Source organism: Castor canadensis, chromosome 10, assembly GCF_047511655.1.
Source record: "Castor canadensis chromosome 10, mCasCan1.hap1v2, whole genome shotgun sequence".
Lineage (NCBI taxonomy): Eukaryota > Metazoa > Chordata > Mammalia > Rodentia > Castoridae > Castor > Castor canadensis.
This window is the reverse complement of record NC_133395.1, coordinates 62,650,434-62,672,001: the sequence shown is the minus strand read 5'-3', so window position 1 is coordinate 62,672,001 and position 21,568 is coordinate 62,650,434. Positions and strand designations below refer to the sequence as shown.

Here is a 21,568-nt window from a genome sequence, read left to right as displayed (position 1 = left end):
AAGTGAAACTTAGGGATAGGAAAAGAAATTTTGGAACTGTCTTCTGTCGCTGGCCTATTTGATGACGAGTTAAATTTTGAACTTTTTCCACCAGTAATTTTTCTTAAAGCTTACTGTTATTATAAAGCAAAACTTATCGTTTGAGAAATACTCATTATACAGAAAAACGAATAACATTCTTTCTCTTTCGGATATTGGTATAAGTTTTTGTCTTACTATTTAATACTAGTATTGCTTGGAGAGTGTAGTGATACCTGGTAAGGACTCCTGCACATAGTAGGTACACAGCAAATAACATGCTTGAAGATCAGAAGGTAACTAGTGACTTCTGACTTCTGTATGCATGCAAAAGACAGGATGGTCACTAAGCCATCAGCGTGATAACTGATCACAACATTACATTTCCTGGGATACATTAGAGTAACTAAGACATGAAATAGCAGACATTCAAGTGGTAGTTCTTTGTAGCAGACACTACTGTATGGAGAGCTTCATGATACCTTATTTAATCCTTATGAGCTAGGTATGGCATTATTCCCACATGACAAGAGGAAAGTACTTCAGATGCAGAATCTCAGCGCTTTTGTAGTCTGCACAAGTTATGCAGAGGGTATGAGCCTTCACTCACCAGTTGTCTGATGAGTGTCTAGCAATCTTTTACAAAAGGGGATTAAGATTCAATCTGTACCTCAAGGAGTTTATAGTCCAGTGGGAGTGATAATTACAATTCAGCACATTAATAAGTGTTAGGATATAGGTATTCTGAAAATGCTTGAGAGGACGGACCTTAGAGGTCAGCAGTCAGGGGAGATGTTCTGCTTGATGCCTAATAGGTAAATGAGAGGGAGCTGACCCCTGAGAGTGCAAGAAAGTTAACCAGGAAAGAGGAGAAGAAGGGCAGTTTGGAGGAGCACTAATTGAGGGGTCTTGAGAGAATGTAGTAGGACTGCTGAGATTTAGAGAGGGAGGTAGAGTGAGAGAGAGAAAGTGAGTGCACTACCTAAGTGCTAGCTAGAGATGTGACTTAATGGGTAACCTGGGGTCAAATCTGATCAAGAATCTTTATTGAGGATTTGCACAAAACTAAGATTAGATACCATGTCTAATTTAGTCTTACTCAGAAATTGTATTACTTAGAATTACTTACTCTACTTTAGTCTTACTTAGAAATTATATTACATTAGAATCATACCACAGCTTACCTTTGTAAGTAGTTGTGATTATCAGACTTGTTCCAGGACAGGCAGGTACACTTTGATTTTATTCCTTATTTATATATAATATAGACAAAAAAGTTAAAACATAATTATAAGTTATATAATCAGCTGATAGATAATAGAGGCAAGAATATATTTTTTTAAGAAAATAAGAGAATAGAATTATGTGTAGGGATTGTTAGTAGAAAGGGGTGCAGAAGAAAAATTTCATAAACGTTCACTCAAGGATGACTTCTTAGAGATTTTAAGAGGTCTTCAGAGAGGAAAGACAAAGTTGGTGAATCTCATAGGAATTGTGTACCAAGCATGAAAAAGGGGACATGAGAAATTAGAAAATAAAAATCCAGATGAAAAGGAAGAGTGATTAGGTTAGGAGGTGAACACTGAGACTTCCAGGTGCTTTCTGTTTGTCTGAAAATGTGCCATGTGGCCAAAGTTGCTTGGAAGGTTTTGCTAGATAGGGAGATCCCAAGGAATTTATTCCAGGACAGAGAGTTAGGAGATGTAACATGATTAGAGCAGTGGAAAAGAGTAACAAGATAATGTCTAGAATTAGCCTGGAGGAATGGTGCTGCTACCTAGTCTGCAAGGAAGAATTTTCCAAAAAGTTGAGATTGGCGATGAGTATGACCAGGGATGAGAGTTTGGTGATTTTCCTCCTCTTCGCTTTTCTCCTTTCTCTTAATCCTCTTCCTATCCTTTTCTGTCTAAAGGAGATAAAGATTATCCTGAGGTTTATATATAGAGATGGAGGGGAGGGACTAATTATTGACAGAAATTTGGAGATTGGGTAGGGAAGTGGATTTTGTAGCCAAATTTAGGAACTGTATAATGAAAAGAAAACTCTTAATTACCTTTATTTGGTGTGTAATGTGTGTTTCAGCACCGGACCTTTTCATATAAGGCACTGTTTTACTGTTTTATTTTTTGTGGTACTAGGGATTGAACTCAGGGCCTCATGCTTGCTAGGCAGGCACTCTTATCACTTGAACCACTCTCCCAGCCCTTTTATTTTGGTGTGTGTTAGGTATTTTTGAGATAAGTTCTCGCTTTTTGCCCTGGCTGGTCTCAAACAGTGATCATCCTGATCTTTGCCTCCTATGCAGCCAGGATTACAGGAGTGAGCCACTAGCACTGGGCCTGGGATGGGACCATGAACTAACTTTGCCTGCGATGTCCTCAACTGAGATCCTCCTAGCTCTGCCTCCTGGGTAGCTGGGATTATAGACATTACTACCATGTTCGGCCCTGGCATTGATTCTTAAGCTCATTCATTTTCAAAAAATATTTAAAACTCTTCAAATATACTTGTAGAAAAGTGTGCAAAACAACTGGGTGCCAGTGGCTTACACCTAGCTACTCGGGAGGTGGGAGGATCACAGTTTGAGGCCAGCCTGGGTTAAAAGTTCATGAGACCCATTTCAACCAGTAGCTGGATGCAGTAGTACACACCTTGTATTCCAGCTATAGGGAAGGCTGAGATTGTGAACATTGTAGTTCCGGGCCAGCCTGAGGGGAAAAAAGCTCATGAAACTCCATCTCAACAGAAAAGGCTGGGCGTGATGGTATGTGCCTGTTGTCCCAGTACTGCAGGAAGTATAAATAAGGTTGATCCAGGCTGGCCTGGGGAAATCAGGTCTATTTCAATATAAGGTCTATTTAAAAAAATAACCTGAGCAAAAAGGGATGGAGGCATGGCTTAAGTGGTAGAGCACCTGTCTAGCAAGTTTAAAACCCTGAGTCAAACCCCAGTACTGCCTCCTCCCCCTACCCCTGGTAAAAGTGTGCAAAACAAATATTTGAATGAATATTTTTTTTGTTATTTTGGCAGTACTGGGGTTTGGACTCAGGGTCTTATGCTTGCTAGGCAGGTGTTCTCCCACTTGAACCATGTTCTTTTTTTGCTTTTGTTGTTTTTTGAGTAGGGTCTCACATTTATGCCTGGACCAGCCTGGACCTGTGATCCTTATGCTTCCCCATGTAGCTAGGATGGCAGGCACGTGCCACTGCGTCCAGCTTAGATTGTTTGAGATGGCGGGGGTGGGGGTGTGGTCTTTTGGAATTTTTGCTTGTGCTGGCCTTGAACCTCGATTTTCTTGATCTTGATCTCTGCTTCCGTAGTAGTTAGGATTACAAGTGTGAACCACCGTGCCCTGATTAATGAATACTTTTAAAACAAACATTCAGGTCACTGGCAGTCATACTAACTTTACTTTTTCTTGCTCTTATGTACCTCAAGTATGTGACTTTTTTTTTTTTTTTTTTTTTGGCGGGACTAGGTTTGAAGTCAGGACTTCATGCTTGCAAAGCAGGCTCTCTACTGCTTGATCCACACCTCCATTTTGCTCTGGTTATTTTGGAGATTGGGTTCTCTTGAACTGTTTGCATAGGCTACCCTCTGGCTACCATCTGGCTGATGCTTAGCCTCACCAATAGCTAGGTTTACAGGTGTGAGCCATTGCTTCCAGCAAGATGTGCTTTTTTTTTTTTTTTTTTTTTTTTTGGCGGAACTGGGATTCGAACTCAGGGCCTCATGCTTACTAGGCAGATGCTCTACCACTTGAGCCACTCCACCAACCCAAGCTGTGACATTTTTTTAACAAGTATTGCATCTTGGCAACAGTCCTATAAAGTAGGTGCTATTATACCCATTTGCTAGTGAGGAAACTTGAGACCTATAACTCTTAAACTAGTTAGGGCTAACTAGTTAGCCCTGAGTCATAGCATGTTAAGTGACAGAGCCTGGACTTTTTTTTTTTTTTTCCATATGTGCATACAATGTTTGGGTCATTTCTCCCCCTCTTCCCCCACCCCTTTCCCTTGCCCCCCTGCCCCCTCCCTCTCTCCCCCACCCCCTCAATACCCGTCAGAAACTATTTTGCCCTTATCTCTAATTTTGTTGAAGAGAGAGTATAAGGAATAATAGGAAGGACCAAGGGTTTTTGCTAGTTGAGATAAGGATAGCTATACAGGGAGTTGACATGCATTGATTTCCTGTGCATGTGTGTTACCTTCTAGGTTAATTCTTTGATCTAACCTTTTCTCTAGTTCCTGGTCCCCTTCTCCTATTGAGAGCCTCGACTTTTATCAAAGCATTATGACTCTTAAGCCAGAACCCTTGCTCACTCTGTTGTCCTCCCTGAAGGAGGCCTTATGACTTGACATGTATGACCCATTAGTGAGTCAGGGAAGTATTGAACAAATCTTGACTGTATGACAGAAATGCCTATTTTGGTACTTTTAAAACCTTGCTAATAAAAATTTTGTATACTGATCATTTGATTTATTTGCCTTTTGTCATCCCCCCCCCACTTTTTATCCTTGCAAAGTTTTCTTTTTATTTTTTTCCCACTTGTTTTTGGAAGTTTTAGAGGTACTGGAGGTTGAACTCAGGGCCTTACACTTGTTAGGCAGGTGCTCTACCACTTGAGCCATTCCACCAGCCTTTTTTGAATTTTTGTTTTGTTTTGTTTTTTTGGTGGTACTGGGGTTTGAACTCAGGGTTTCCCACTTGCTAAGCAGGCACTCTACCACTTGAGCTGCTCCACCAGCCCTTTTTTTATGTTAATTATTTTCAAGATAGGGGGCTCTTGAATTATTTGCCCAGGCTGGTTTTGAACCAGGATCCTCCTGATCTCTGCCTCCTATATAGATAAGATTACAGGCATGTAATCTTACATGCGCCTAGCTCACTTTAGCCCGGGCTGCCCTGGACCTGGATCCTCATATTTGTGTTTCCCCATATAGCTGGGAGGACAGGTGTATGCCACTGTGCCCGCCATTGGTTGAGATAGGGTTTCATGAACTTTCTGCCCAAGGTGGCTTTGAACGGTGATTCTCCCAAACTTCACCTCTTGAGTAGCTAGGATTACAAGCTTGAACCACCACACCTTCCACAAAGTTTCATTCTTATTAGCAAAGAAACAGCTGTTTTTTTTTTTAAAACCAAAAACAACCCATGTTCTTGACCTTGACACTTGAGCAATGTAATGTGTACTTTAGTTTCTAATACTAAAGGATAAAATATAGTTTATGTTCTGCAAATTCAGCTAGCATTCCCAGACTTGCTTCTCTGTCTGTGGAACTTCTGTGGTTAAATGGTATTACTATTTGACTTTAAAACTTCATCCTGATTCTTTTCTCTTCCTTCACTCTTAGTATTAGTCATCCAAAGGGTTGTCATATTTGTACCTTTGCTACCAGCCGTGTGATCACTGCCCCTAATTTAACCCCTTTCTGTGCAAGTATTATAATGTACTTAGTTTTCCTGTTTTCAGTGCTTTCTCTCCCCAGTGTATCTTATAGATTGATTTTTCTAAAATCTTTCTTTGCTACTTTCTTGTTCAGGATCCTTTACATTGACTTCAGGATCCCTTAACATGCTACACATATTTTCTCATAAGGCTGTACCCTACTTTTTCCATCTCTTCTCTTGTTCTTTCTTTTACCTCTTCTGTGCTAGTCACAACAAAGTACTTGAGATGGCTGGTAATGGTAGTATATGACTATAATCTTAGCACTTAGGAGGCTGAAGCAGGAGAATCGAGAGTTCAAGGCCATAGTGAGATGAACATAGTGTAATTCTGCCTCAAAAAAATCCTTTTGATGGTTGAGTATCCAGTTGTTTTTTTCTCCATGGGTTTATATGTGCAATTCTGTTATATGCCTTCTTTGGCTGTCTTTTGATTGGGACTCACTGTGGAAACCTCTTCACTTAGAGGTGAGGAGGAATATATCTGGAATACCAAGATTGTAATTCTCCACACCATGTCATTCTAATTAAAACAGCAGCTACCAAAAACCTTTCGAAAGTTGTGTATAAAACCTTTCCTGTCCAGTAGCGTATTTTGTACTATCAATGACTACCTTTTTCTTTCTTTCTTATGCTTTTCTAAGACAATTTTCCTGCAGTTCACCTATTTGGGATACGTTGCTGTACTGTACAACATATACTGTGTATGTATAGCTATAAAATATGCAGGCTTTGTCAAAAAGCTTAGTGGGGGGTAGGGACCTTGGGATGCTGTTGGTTATTTAGAGACTAGTTTGTAAAATTTAATAAATTTATTATAGAGAGATTAGATAATATACTTGAAAAAAAATCTACATTTGGAGGTAAAAGGCCCAATATTATTTTATGATTTTTTTACTTTATTTTATTTAGGCATCTTTTATATTAATAATTTCTTTTGATGTGGACTCTGAGACATTGATATTGTTGCCTAGCCCTCCTCTTGGCAGTCTGTTCTGCTATAATGTATTTTTGTAAGGTGAACTAATTCATGCTGGAATGGTAAATAGACTAGAGAAAAGATTTGTTGTTTTGTTTTGATTTTAGCAGTACTCGAGTTTGAACTCACAGCCTCATTCTTGCTAGGCAGGCACTCTGCCACTTGAGCTACCCCTCCAGCCCTGTTATTTTGTGTTGGGTATTTTAGAGATAGGTCTCTTGAACTATTTGCCAGGGCTGGCTTCGAACCAAAATCCTCTTGATCTCTGCCTCCTGAGTAGCTAGGATTACAGGCATGAGCTACCAGCACCTTGACAAAGAAAGATGTTAATACGAAATTTCTGTTGGTTCTTATTTGATTTTTACTAGCACATTAATATTTAGCATTCCCAAGTAACAGTAATTGAGCACAAAGTATAAAAGCATGGTTGGACAGAGAGCAAACCTAGGCATATGCACATTTCTCTTCATCCATACCCTTCCTCTTGGCTCCATTTAATCAGATGTTATGTCTTAATAGGTGCTTATTGCTTCAGCTATCCTGGTGCATATTGTATATTGTAGCACATGAAGTTTTTCAGGAATCTATATGTCATATAGTAGGAACTGTAATTTTCTTGAATTCATTAACAGGACACATGGTCTCTCCTAGTCCTTGTAACTCTTGGATTACTCTTTTGTTGTTAGTTTTGCCTACTCTTCTTTCTACCCATTCAGTGTAGGCAGGTGTTGGGATAATTCTGTAGATGTTTTCTTGATCAATGGCTCCCGTAGTTTTAACTGTCATTTCTTAGGGGCTGGTAAGAGGGCTTAAATCTGTTTTAATCACCTGCTGGAAGTTATTCACATGAACATCTCAACAGCTTCTCAAGTTCAGCGTGTATAAAACTGTGTTCTTTGCTTTTTCTTTTTTTCTGTTTATGGTATCATTGCCCTGTGACCCAAATTTGAAACTTGAGAATCTTCTTGGACTCCTTCCTCATCTTCTACATTCAGTCAGATGCCAGTCATGTAGCTCAAATCTCTGTGCTCTCTTGATTTGGGCCCTGACTTTTGATTCCTTTGGTTCCATCTTACTTGAGGCCTTAATACTTATCACCTGACAGTTTAAAAAGTGGTGATCTTTCTCCAGTTTATGAGAGGCTTGATTATTTCTCTAGATTCAACCTTCCTTCCTCCCTCTCCTGCCCCTTTAAGCTCTAGCAACACTGAGCTTCTTATATGCTTATACATAATCTGGAATCCTGCCCTTCTCTCCTTGCCAGTGCTATTTCTATTCTCAGGGCTGTCCTGCTGACTGGAGTATCCTTCTCTATCTCTTGTTGCCTTACTAATTCCTACCCCTTTTAAATGCTCAACTCTAGGTTGGGCACCTTTCTTTGTTCCTGAAAGAACTGAGTATTCTTTCTTGTGATAGTAATAGTAATATATTTTAATTATGTCTGGTTTTCCTACTGGATATAGAGTCTACATCTTCATTGTCTGCTCCTCAGTACAGTTACTGGAACAAAGAAAGCACTAAAATATTCATTGAATAAATATATCCATACTCTGCCACTGGTGCAATTTCCCCAAAATATGTATTTAAATTGAAACTTTTAACCTTTGTGTCTTTTTCTATTGCTTCCAAATCAAGTCCAAACTTTTTATTATGACAGGCTAAGTATTGGGAGATTAAGGCATATACAGAGTGGATTAGGGATTAAAGCCCAAGCCTCTTGAAACTGGTTTGTTTCCAGTTAGCGTAATATTTTCAGGGTTCATCCATGTTGTAGCGTGTATTAAAATTTCCTTTAGCATTCCATTGTATGTGTATACCACATTGTGTTTATCTACTCTTCAATCAGTGAATACTCATGCTACTTTTGGCTGTTGTTTCCCCATTTTTATTTATGTATTTATTGGCAGTACTAGAGTTTGAACTCAGGGCTTTGTACCTGCTAGGCAGGCACTCTACCACTTGAGCTACACTGCCAGCCCTTTTTTGTGTTGGGTATTTTTGAGATAGGGTCTCTTGAACTGTTTACCCTGGCTGGCTTTGAACCATGATCCTCCTAATCTCTGCCTCCTGAGTAGTAGGATTACAGGTGTGAGCTACTGGTGCTTGGCCATTTGATTTTTTGAGAAAGGGTTTCATTTTGTAGCCCAGGCTGTCCTCAAACTTGCAGTCCTCCTGCCTCAGCTTCCCGAGTGCTGGGATTACAGGTGTGTACCACCATGACTAGCTTCACCATTTTTTAAATACCGTTAATTTGTTAAAGAAAGCAGGTCAGTTTTCTTACATTATGTTGCATCATATGAAATTACAATTTTTGAGGTTCACAACAGTCAAGTATCAGCAGTTTCATCTGGTTTAGCCTAATAGAAGGTCCTAATTGCAGAATTTGTCTGTTTCCCTATGTTGTTGCTTTATTTGTTCCTGTTTCTCACCATCCTCGGGGTTTTCTGTAAACTGGAAGTTAAATTTAAAGACTTGATTAGCTTCAGGTTAAGCACTTTTTTTTTTTTGATGGAATTGGAATTTTAACTCAGGGCTTCCTGCTTCCAAAGCAGGCACTCTACTGTTAGAGCCATGCCTTCAGCCCATTTTGCTTTGGTTGTTTTGGAGATGGGGTCTCGAGAACTGTTTGCCTGGGCTGGCCTTGAACCTCGATCCTTCCAATCTCAGCCTGCCAAGTAGCTAGGATTATAGGCATGAGCCACCAGCACTCAGCCAATCTAAGCATTTTTCTAATTAAAAAAATTTAATTGATGACACTGTGTACATTGGAATATATTCCAATAGTGATATTAATTTATTAGATGGTTCATATGATAAAGAATAGTTTAATGTCATGAATATGAAAGTTACTATATTTGCTGAAATGAATTTTAGTTATTTGGGTAAAATGTGACATATTGGATAACATTTGAAGGAAAAAGTAAAATGACCTTTTGGTATCCAGTAAAGAAGTTACAAAATGTATTTCTAGAAAGTCTTAAATTCAGAGTTAATGGTTTTCTCTATGACTGACACCACTCCTAAATTGACTTTTTATTTTGTTAGCATAAGGTTTGGCTATATTTTCGTTTCTAAGTCTTTACTCCTTTATCATGGAGATAAAGGAATAGTAAAGGAATAAGGGAGATGTAGCTATCCTTTCTTGTGGTTTTTCTGTTAAAGGAATATTTTGGCACAAAGGCCAGAGTTCAAATCTCAGCTCCCCCCCCCAAAAAAAAATGGGTCAAGAAAAATTTTGACACAGCCTAACCAGTATCAACAGTTACAGTTTGACTATATTTACTTGGAGTTAATCATTCTGAATGAATGGTTAAAATGATGAAAAATATGAAATTTGTTTCTGATCTAGGAATTTGAGTTTAGAGAGAGAGACTGATACCTAAGCATGTACTTAATACAGCATAAGTTCTCTGATACAGGTACTTAATTAGCAAAGTGTAGAGAAAAGGCGTGACTATGGTTAGGTTTTCTGGGATATCGAATTTTTTTACATACCAAATTTTCTTTTGAAATGCTAGTTGGTCTTCCTAAAAATGTCCTATACATTTCTCTGCCCTCTTTAAAAGAGTATAATTTAGGTGAGACTATCCATTATATACATAGATACTGTAATTTCCTTTCTTACAAGTGATGCCTTTGGGCTCTTAGATTACTTAAAATTTTTTTCTTAATTTTTATACATGTGGAGTTTTTGCCCTTCATAAGTTTCTGGGTGTCCTTTCTTGATTTCTTTGAATATCCACGTTGTCTTGGATGCTATCAGCATGTTTACTTGCAATTGCCCCATCTTCTCTTTTTTATTTGATGGCTCACATATCCTAGTGACTGGAAAACTAATCTGTTTTTTTTTTTTTTTTTTTCATTTTTCTTTTATTATTCATATGTGCATACAAGGCTTGGTTTATTTCTCCCCCCTGACCCCACCCCCTCCCTTACCACCCACTCCACCCCCTCCCGCTCCCCCCCTCAATACCCAGCAGAAACTATTTTGCCCTTATCTCTAATTTTGTTGTAGAGAGAGTATAAGCAATAATAGGAAGGAACAAGGGGTTTTGCTGGTTGAGATAAGGATAGCTATACAGGGCATTGACTCACATTGATTTCCTGTGCGTGGGTGTTACCTTCTAGGTTAATTCTTTTTAATCTAACCTTTTCTCTAGTTCCTGGTCCCCTTTTCCTATTGGCCTCAGTTGCTTTAAGGTATCTGCTTTAGTTTCTCTGCATTAAGGGCAACAAATGCTAGCTAGTTTTTTAGGTGTCTTACCTATCCTCACCCCTTCCTTGTGTGCTCTCGCTTTTATCATGTGCTCATAGACCAATCCCCTTGTTGTGTTTGCCCTTGATCTAATGTCCACATATGAGGGAGAACATACGATTTTTGGTCTTTTGGGCCAGGCTAACCTCACTCAGAATGATGTTCTCCAATTCCATCCATTTACCAGCGAATGATAACATTTCGTTCTTCTTCATGGCTGCATAAAATTCCATTGTGTATAGATACCACATTTTCTTAATCCATTCGTCAGTGCTGGGGCATCTTGGCTGTTTCCATAACTTGGTTATTGTGAATAGTGCCGCAATAAACATGGATGTGCAGGTGCCTCTGGAGTAACAGTCTTTTGGGTATATCCCCAAGAGTGGTATTGCTGGATCAAATGGTAGATCAATGTCCAGCTTTTTAAGTAGCCTCCAAATTTTTTTCCAGAGTGGTTGTACTAGTCTACATTCCCACCAACAGTGTAAGAGGGTTCCTTTTTCCCCGCATCCTCGCCAACACCTGTTGTTGGTGGTGTTGCTGATGATGGCTATTCTAACAGGGGTGAGGTGGAATCTTAGTGTGGTTTTAATTTGCATTTCCTTTATTGCTAGAGATGGTGAGCATTTTTTCATGTGTTTTCTGGCCATTTGAATTTCTTCTTTTGAGAAAGTTCTGTTTAGTTCACCTGCCCATTTCTTTATTGGTTCATTAGTTTTGGGAGAATTTAGTTTTTTAAGTTCCCTGTATATTCTGGTTATCAGTCCTTTGTCTGATGTATAGTTGGCAAATATTTTCTCCCACTCTGTGGGTGTTCTCTTCAGTTTAGAGACCATTTCTTTTGATGAACAGAAGCTTTTTAGTTTTATGAGGTCCCATTTATCTATGCTATCTCTTAGTTGCTGTGCTGCTGGGGTTTCATTGAGAAAGTTCTTACCTATACCTACTAACTCCAGAGTATTTCCTACTCTTTCTTGTATCAACTTAAGAGTTTGGGGTCTGATATTAAGATCCTTGATCCATTTTGAGTTAATCTTGGTATAGGGTGATATACATGGATCTAGTTTCAGTTTTTTGCAGACTGCTAACCAGTTTTCCCAGCAGTTTTTGTTGAAGAGGCTGCTATTTCTCCATCGTATATTTTTAGCTCCTTTGTCAAAGATAAGTTGCTTATAGTTGTGTGGCTTCATATCTGGATCCTCTATTCTGTTCCACTGGTCTTCATGTCTGTTTTTGTGCCAGTACCATGCTGTTTTTATTATTATTGCTTTGTAATATAGTTTGAAGTCAGGTATTGTGATACCTCCTGCATTGTTCTTTTGACTGAGTATTGCCTTGGCTATTCGTGGCCTCTTGTGTTTCCATATAAATTTAACAGTAGATTTTTCAATCTCTTTGATGAATGTCATTGGAATTTTGATGGGAATTGCATTAAACATGTAGATTACTTTTGGGAGTATAGACATTTTTACTATGTTGATTCTACCAATCCATGAGCATGGGAGATCTCTCCACTTTCTATAGTCTTCCTCAGTCTCTTTCTTCAGAAGTGTATAGTTTTCCTTGTAGAGGTCTTTCACATCTTTTGTTAGGTTTACACCTAGGTATTTGATTTTTTTTGAGGCTATTGTAAATGGAATTGTTTTCATACATTCTTTTTCCGTTTGCTCATTGTTAGTGTATAGAAATGCTAATGATTTTTCTATGTTGATTTTATATCCTGCTACCTTGCTATAGCTATTGATGATGTCTAGAAGCTTCTGAGTAGAGTTTTTTGGGTCTTTAAGGTATAGGATCATGTCGTCTGCAAATAGGGATATTTTGACAGTTTCTTTACCTATTTGTATTCCTTTTATTCCTTCTTCTTGCCTAATTGCTCTGGCTAGGAATTCCAGTACTATGTTGAATAGGAGTGGAGATAGTGGGCATCCTTGTCTGGTTCCTGATTTTAGAGGGAATGGTTTTAATTTTTCTCCGTTAAGTATAATGCTGGCTGTAGGTTTGTCATATATAGCTTTTATAATGTTGAGGAACTTTCCTTCTATTCCTAGTTTTCTTAGAGCTTTTATCATGAAATGATGTTGGATCTTATCAAAGGCTTTTTCTGCATCTATTGAGATGATCAAGTGGTTTTTGTCTTTGCTTCTGTTAATGTGGTTTATTACGTTTATTGATTTTCGTATGTTGAACCACCCCTGCATCCCTGGGATGAAGCCTACCTGGTCGTGGTGAATAATCTTTTTGATGTGTTGCTGAATTCGATTTGCCATTATTTTGTTGAGGATTTTTGCATCAATGTTCATTAAGGAGATTGGCCTATAGTTCTCCTTTTTGGAGGTGTCTTTGCCTGGTTTTGGGATAAGTGTAATAGTGGCTTCATAAAATGTGTTTGGCAGTTTTCCTTCCCTTTCTATTTCATGGAACAGTTTAAGGAGGGTTGGTATCAGTTCTTCTTTAAAGGTCTGATAGAATTCAGCAGAGAATCCATCAGGTCCTGGACTTTTCTTTTTGGGGAGACTCTTGATTGCTGCTTCAATTTCATTTTGTGTTATAGGTCTATTCAGGTGATTAATTTCCTCTTGGTTCAGTTTTGGATGATCATATGTATCTAGAAATCTGTCCATTTCTTTTAGATTTTCAAATTTATTTGAATATAGGTTCTCAAAGTAGTCTCTGATGATTTCCTGGACTTCCATGGTGTTTGTTGTTATCTCCCCTTTTGCATTCCTGATTCTACTAATTTGGGTTTTTTCTCTCCTCATTTTAGTCAGGTTTGCCAGGGGTCTATCAATCTTGTTTATTTTTTCAAAGAACCAACTTTTTGTTTCATTAATTCTTTGTATGGTTTTTTTGGTTTCTATTTCGTTGATTTCAGCTCTTATTTTTATTATTTCTCTCCTTCTATTTGTTTTGGGATTTGCTTGTTCTTGTTTTTCTAGGAGTTTGAGATGTATCATTAGGTCATTGATTTGGGATCTTTCAATCTTTTTAATATATGCACTCATGGCTATAAACTTTCCTCTCAAGACTGCCTTAGCTGTGTCCCATAGGTTCTGGTAGGTTGTGTTTTCATTTTCATTGACTTCTAGGAACTTTTTAATTTCCTCTTTTATTGCATCGATGATCCATTCTTCATTAAGTAATGAGTTATTTAGTTTCCAGCTGTTTGCATGTTTTTTGTCTTTACTTTTGTTGTTGAGTTCTACTTTTACTGCATTGTGGTCAGATAGTATGCATGGTATTATTTCTATTTTCTTATATTTGCTGAGGCTTGCTTTGTGCCCTAGGATATGATCTATTTTGGAGAAGGTTCCATGGGCTGCTGAGAAGAATGTATATTGTGTAGAGGTTGGATGAAATGTTCTGTAGACATCTACTAGGTCCACTTGATCTATTGCATATTTTAGATCTTGGATTTCTTTATTGAGTTTTTGTTTGGATGACCTATCTATTGATGATAATGGAGTGTTAAAGTCTCCCACAACCACTGTGTTGGCGTTTATATATGCTTTTAGGTCTTTCAGGGTATGTTTGATGAAATTGGGTGCGTTGACATTGGGTGCGTACAGATTGATGATTATTATTTCCTTTTGGTCTATTTCCCCTTTTATTAGTATGGAATGTCCTTCTTTATCTCGTTTGATCAATGTAGGTTTGAAGTCTACTTTGTCAGAGATAAGTATTGCTACTCCTGCTTGTTTTCGGGGGCCATTGGCTTGGTAAATCTTCTTCCAGCCTTTCATCCTAAGCATATGCTTATTTCTGTCGGTGAGATGAGTCTCCTGTAAGCAACAAATTGTTGGATCTTCTTTTTTAATCCATTTTGTCAAACGGTGTCTTTTGATGGGTGAATTAAGTCCATTAACATTAAGTGTTAGTACTGATAGGTATGTGGTGATTCCTGCCATTTAGTTATCTTAGTTGTTTGAAGGTTTGATTGTGTGTACCTAACTTGATGTTACTCTCTACTGTCTTGCTTTTTCTTATCCTGTGGTTTGGTGCTGCGTGCCTTTTCATGGTTAAGTTGGGTGTCACTTTCTGTGTGCAGGATCCCTTGCAGAATCTTTTGTAATGGTGGCTTTGTGGTCACATATTGTTTTAGTTTCTGCTTATCATGGAAGACTTTTATTGCTCCATCTATTTTGAATGATAGCTTTGCTGGGTAGAGTATCCTGGGGTTGAAGTTATTTTCATTCAGTGCCCGGAAGATCTCACCCCACGCTCTTCTTGCTTTTAATGTTTCTGTTGAGAAGTCTGCTGTGATTTTGATGGGTTTACCTTTGTATGTTACTTGTTTTTTCTCTCTTGCAGCCTTCAATATTCTTTCCTTAGTTTCTGAACTTGTTGTTTTAATGATGATATGTCGTGGAGTAGTTCTATTTTGATCTGGTCTGTTTGGTGTCCTGGAGGCCTCTTGCATTTGTATGGGAATATCTTTCTCTAGATTTGGGAAATTTTCCGTTATTATTTTGTTGAATATATTACGCATTCCCTTCGCTTGCACCTCTTCTCCTTCTTCGATGCCCATGATTCTCAAGTTTGGTCTTTTGATGGAGTCGGTGAGTTCTTGCATTTTCTTTTCACAGGTCTTGAGTTGTTTAATTAGTAGTTCTTCAGTTTTTCCTTTAATTACCATTTCATCTTCAAGTTCTGAGATTCTGTCTTCTGTTTGTTCTATTCTGCTGGATTGGCCTTCCGTTTTGTTTTGCAGTTCTGTTTCGTTCTTTTTTCTGAGGTTTTCCATATCCTGGCTGTTTTCTTCTTTATTGTTGTCTATTTTTGTCCTGAGTTCATTTATCCATTTATTCATTGTGTTCTCTCTTTCATTTTGGTGTTTATACAGTGCTTCTATGGTTTCCTTTATTTCTTCTTTTGCTTTTTCAAATTCTCTATTTTTATTGTCTAAATGTATTAACATTAGCTGGTGTTTCCTATGTGCTAGGCAGACATAGTCACAAAGATTGTAAGTATGAAAATATCTTTTTTCTGACGTAGAGTATTTCAGTTTAATGGGAGAGACTGGTACCTAAGAAAGTGCTTAGTGTACAGTATGAAAGTACTCTATTACAGGTACATAATTTGCAAGTACTGCCAGAATGTGACCATACCTGGAGAAATTGAGTAAGGTTACGTAGAAGGTCATACTTGAGCTAGGTCTTGAAGGATGGTTTGCTGAGTCAGAAGGAAAAGACAGCATGAATTACAATTACGGTGCCTGAGAGGCCTGGCATAGGCTAACAACAGTTGATATAGCGGCATTATATCCACCACCAACTCCTCCCTTTTAATGGTACTGAGGTTTGCACTTATGGCTTCATGCTTGCTAGACAGGTGCTGTACCCTTAGACCTCCATTTCCTCTCTTGGGAACAGCATTCTGATTTGGCCTTTGGAAGCTACTTTTCTGTCACTGGTTATCTTTTGATGGAATTTTTAATTAGGTGCTCCTGTGTCCTTTGGTTAATTAAGATGTCTTACTCTTTTCTGGCTAACACAAACTAGACCAATGAAATTCTGTCCCTGGCATTTAAATCTTAAGCGAGCTGATACTGGGACCTAATAGATTTCATCCCAGTGGAAGTACTGTGAAGAAAACTGTCCATTAATTCCTACCACCTAGATCGGTGGGAGTTGCTTGCATCCCTCTGTTTTCGTAGACCTGATTCTTCAGCTTCTTCATTAGTTCTGTGAATTGCTTTTTATCCACTTCCCCTTCCTGAAATAAGCCATTCATTATATTTTGCATTTGGGGGCCAGTGAGAAATGGAAAACGGGGAGAGTCGTGGGGGAAGCTGGAAGCTAGATGATTGTGAGGTCAGGAGTGAGTTAGAATTGAGATTGTTGGACTAGTCAGTAGAATCTCTACTTAAATATTTGGTAGTAATGGGAAGGAAGGACCACAGTTAACTTTAGGAGGAAGTAGGATTGAAAGAAAGCTCTTTGTTGTTTTCTTACTTATTATACAAAGTGGGAATAACTGTAGGCTAAATTGAAATTAAACAAAAGAGACCTAAGAACCTGACTAGAAAAGGAATGAGAGCCTAGAGTGAGAAGGAGGGTGTTAGGGAGGAGTAAAGGAAGAGATGTCCATTGTGATCACATCTTGAATGGGCCTCAGGTGGAAAGGATCTGCCGAGTACAGCAGAAGTGAGCATGAATTCCAGCTGGGAAACTAAAGAGGTTGTCCCTGATGGCCTGTTTCCTATGACACATTATCTCTAGAGAGTGGTAAAGAGAGGTAATGCTTGAAGGAACGTACTTTGGGCATCATAAATAGGACAAGTCTAGGAATAAGGACCTGCTGGAGTAAGTAGAGATGGTCCCTGACCAAAATTCAGTTTGCAGTTTTCCAACTATCCCATTATTTGAAAGTGACATATACTTCAAGTTTTGAATTTGAACCCTTTCCTGAGCTAGTGATATGCAGCTGCCCTGCTTTAATCTATAGCTCCCAGTTAGCCACATGATCACAAGGGAACACAGCTCCTACTATACAGTGTGCTGCGTTGCTAACCTATGAGGTTTACTAGGTTAGGTGTACTTAATGCTCTTTTTTTTTTCAATATTGAGATTTGAACTCAGAGCCTTGTGCTTACTAGGCAGGCGCTCTACCACTTGAGCTACACTGCCCCACACTTTTCTGCTTTAGTTTTTTGGATAGTCTCTCAAACAGTTTTGCCTGGGGTCAGTATCCAAATGAGATTATAAGCATGTACCACCACTCCCAGCTTATTTGTTGAGATGAGGGGATCTCACTAACTTTTTGGATCTCTGCCTCCTAGATAGCTGGGATTACAGGAGTGTGTTACTGAGCCCAGCTGCATTTTTTATTTAATATATTTTCATTGTATGATGGGTTTACCAATATACAACCTTGTTGTAAAAATTAATCATTTGTAACTACATTGTTATTTTGGTAACAGTAATAAATAATTTTCAGTTGATTTTCATCAGATTTAGCTATAAATGCATTCTGGATTATAGTTAGAATTATTAGTTAAACCAGATTCAAAGTTCAGCCTTTGCTGGGTGCTTCATGTTCATGTTCAGTCGAATTTTTTTTTAAAAAATTGAAATTAGCAGAACATTGGAATTTAATGATTCCAGCTCCTTTAAACAGATATGAAAACTTAAAGCATAGAGAAATGCTTATTGTCCAGTCATCAGTTGGTACTAAGTTTTTTAAATTCAGAAAATCAGAAATCACTTGTTTTTAGAAACCTTTGAAACAAATATAAAAGTAGAGAGAATAATATATTGAATTCCCTGTACCATTTCAAAACAATTATAGTTTATGGACACTCTTATTTCATTTACATCTTTACCTTCTTTACTCCTCCCTGAACTATTTTGAAGTATGATCTGTCAATAATACGTTTCATCTGTCAGTATTTTAACATATGCCTAAAAAGTAAGGCTTATGATATTTTCAATATTGTTCTCTTTTAACTCCTTATCCCTCTAAAAAAAAAAAAAACCCTAAACAATAATTGTCTTATAACTGAATACTTGTCTAAAAGTACACTTTTGGTCATCTCTCTCCCTCTTCCTCTTACCTTGATGGTGACCAAACCCAGGATCTTGTGCATGGTATAGGCAAGCACTCTACCACTGAGCCACATCCCCAGCTCTAAAAGTACAGTTTTGTTTTGTTTTGTTTTTTGCAGTACCGGGGTTTGAACTCGGGACCTTAACGTTTGCTAGGCAGGCTCTCTACTACTTGAGCCACACCCCCATCCCTTTTTGATTTTAGTTATTTTTTTTCATAGATTCTTGCTTTTATGCCCTGCCAGCCTGGACTGCGAGCCTCGTGTTTATGCTTCCTGCATAGCTAGGGTGACAGGCACTTGTCATGTTGTCAGCTTTTTATTGGTTGAGATGGGGTCTCAAACTGTTTTCCTGGGCTGCCTCCAACCTCAGTCTTCCTGATGTCTATGTCCCAAGTAGCTAGGATTGCAGATGTGCACCACCCTGCCTGGCTACAGAATACACTTTTATATAACATTTCAAAGTAACAGCACCTACTGTTTTACTACATACGTTTGGGTGGAAAAAGACCCTTGTTGGTCAGTTAGTTGTAGTTGGGATGTGGTATAGTAAATAATAATTTCCCAAATATATATCCCAATAATAAATAAATAATATTTTTAATATTTTTTTCCTCCTCAACTCTCCAACTATGAAGAAAATAAACAATGACCTCAAAATAAGACTAATGGTCACATGTTACATTTTAACTTCCAGAGATGTTACAAGAAGTTATTACAGAAAGTGAATTTTATGGAAATTAAGACTTCATTTTGGATAGTGATCTTTTCAAAAATGAAAATGATTAATAAATGCCATACAGTATCAGAAAAATGTTAAATTGTGTATCTCCACAATGACTTCAGGTATTTGACTGTAGTAAAACTGAAACTATAAAAAGTTTTCTTTTAAAATATTGAAGAAACATTAGAGTGGCAGAGAGACCAAGAAGGGACTTTGTGGGTTTGTGGACCTGACCCCTGGTATGTTGAAATCCTGTATATTCTTTATTTGCTTTTCCTATCAGAATCCCCTGAGAGGTAGGGATTCTTACGAATATCTGCCATGTTTATAGAGGATGTTAAGACAGTAGTGTTGTCTTTTTAAAGATAATAGAAAGCTGAATATAAAATGGAGCAAGATAGCTGGACAGACATTGTCATATGAAAGAAACTGCATGTTTCTCTCAACATTTGAATCTACAAGAAAAAGGAATTAGATAACCTGAGAAGGATGATAATGTTAGCTAAGTATTGGGCTAAGGATTATAGAGATGAAGAAAGTAGGGCTTATACAGGATTAATCTCAACTAGTAGAGAGCCAAAGTGATATCATTTTGTTAATTTGAACTATTTTATAAACTTCAAAATATTTCCATGATGTTGTATCTTGGCTTTGAAATAATACATAATTAACATTTATTGAGACTTTTTTGTCCTTTTAGTTAACTTTAGCACCAGGTATTTTAAGCAACGGTCAGAAAAACATAGGAAACAAATAGAAGCATATCTTCACTTTTTTTGGTGATATTAGGGTTTGAACTCAGGACCTCACACTTGCTAGGCAGGTGCTCTCCCACTTGAGCCACTCCATCAGCCCTTTTTTTGTGTTGGATATTTTTGAGATAGGGTCTAGGGGACTGTTTCCATGGGCTGGCTTTGAATCGTGATCCTCCTGATCTCTGCTTCCTTAGTAGCTAGGATTACAGGTGTGAGCATCTGGCTTGTTTTGTTAGTTTTTGAGACAAGGTCTCATTATGTTGCCCAGACTGGCTTTGACTGTCTGGGCTGAAGTGATCCTACTACTTCAGTCTCCTGGGTAGCTGGGACTACAGGCATGTACCACTATGCCTGGCTTTTGCTGAATGTTTTGGGAATAATACTTGCATAATAATAATACTTTCCTTAAAGAAAAAGCTTATAAATTGGTAATTCCTAATTAGGGTCATCATACTGTTTAATGATAGAAATGCAGGTTTTCTCTTATATAATTGTAATAAATTCTCATTGACTGAAATACTTCAGTAGAAGTGAAAATTATTTGAAATGCTTCTTAACTTCCCTTGGGCAATTTAAAATTACTCTACATGACTATGGCTAGGACTAGTAATTGGTTTTCAGTTCTGTGTAGAGATCTGGGGACATTGTTTTTACCTGAAATAAAAGAATTGGTACTTCGATACTGAAGTTCTATAATGGCTAGACATATATTTTGTTTTCTGAATTTTGTGGATGTGGGTCTAATGCAAACAAACTTGTTTGCATTTTTCTCTTGAGCTTTTAGAATTCTGGAGATGTGTGATAGTCAAGAGACTTGGAGCAAAGTTAGCCAATTTTGGAACACAAGGGAGAAAATACATGGAGTCTAGTTTATGATTGTGAGATAGCTCAAATAGCATTGTCATTGAATATGACTCACCCCAAGTTTAGCCTGAACAAGTAAGACAGAATGTGATAGTGAAAGTAAAGGTGGTTTGGGAACATGAAGTGACAGATGTGGATTACAGTCGTAAAGATTTGGGGAGGCTGCAGGTGTATTGTACACCTGTAATTCCAGCACTTAGGAGGTGGAAGCTGGAGAATGGCGAATGGGAAGCCAGTCTGGGCTGTTAAGGTTTGATGTATAGTTTAGAATAGAAGGAATAAACACTTTTTTGAATTAAGTAGTTTGTGACAGTGAACAGCCATAAAGATGAACTTGCCACTGACTTGTTTTCATGAGCCAGGTTGTTAGCACGAGAGTCTCTTTAAGTCAGTGTTTACAATCTGATATGCTGCCCTAGGGGTGGCCAACTGGAGACATGGGTGTTGGAGCCCATGTAGCCTTTTACCTTTATCTCAATATACTGTATAGTAAATACTGTCTGTGTGTACCAGGATTTGAAAGACATTGGAAAACACTATTAGCTTACTTAATGTTTCTCTCCTGCCAGGTGTGATCGCGCACTCCTCTGTAATCCCAGCTATGTGGAAGGTAGAGGTAGGAGGATTGTGGTCCAAGGCGAGCTCTGGGCAAAAGTGAGACCCTAGTTCAAAATACACTAAAAGCCAAAAGGGCTGTGAGCATGGCTCAAGTGGAAAGCTGTGAGTTCAATCCCAGTACCACCAAAACAGAAAAAATTATATGCATATTTGTATATTTCTCTCCTAATGAGTTGTTTTGTTTATTGTTTAGCTTTTATCAAAAATAGCTAGAATTTTTTCATAATAAGAACACATCTGAATTAGTTTTACTAGTTACCAGTGCAGAATCTTCTATTTTATTAGACATTAATTAGTTCATGCAGTGATTAGGGGCCCAGCCAGGTTTTTTTGCGTTCATTCTAAGTTTCTGTAGTTG

The 21,568-nt window shown here is 38.0% G+C and overlaps 1 protein-coding gene and 1 non-coding gene across 3 annotated transcripts in view; one reads left to right on the top strand and one right to left on the bottom strand.

The window, feature by feature from the left end:
• Kpna3 (karyopherin subunit alpha 3) overlaps window positions 1-21,568 on the top strand; it is an 86,010-nt gene that overhangs the window by 1,543 nt on the left and 62,899 nt on the right. The window lies entirely within an intron of this gene.
• Window positions 3,720-3,792, bottom strand: Trnat-agu (transfer RNA threonine (anticodon AGU)). The gene has a single exon. It is a non-coding gene; the product is annotated as a tRNA-Thr (tRNA).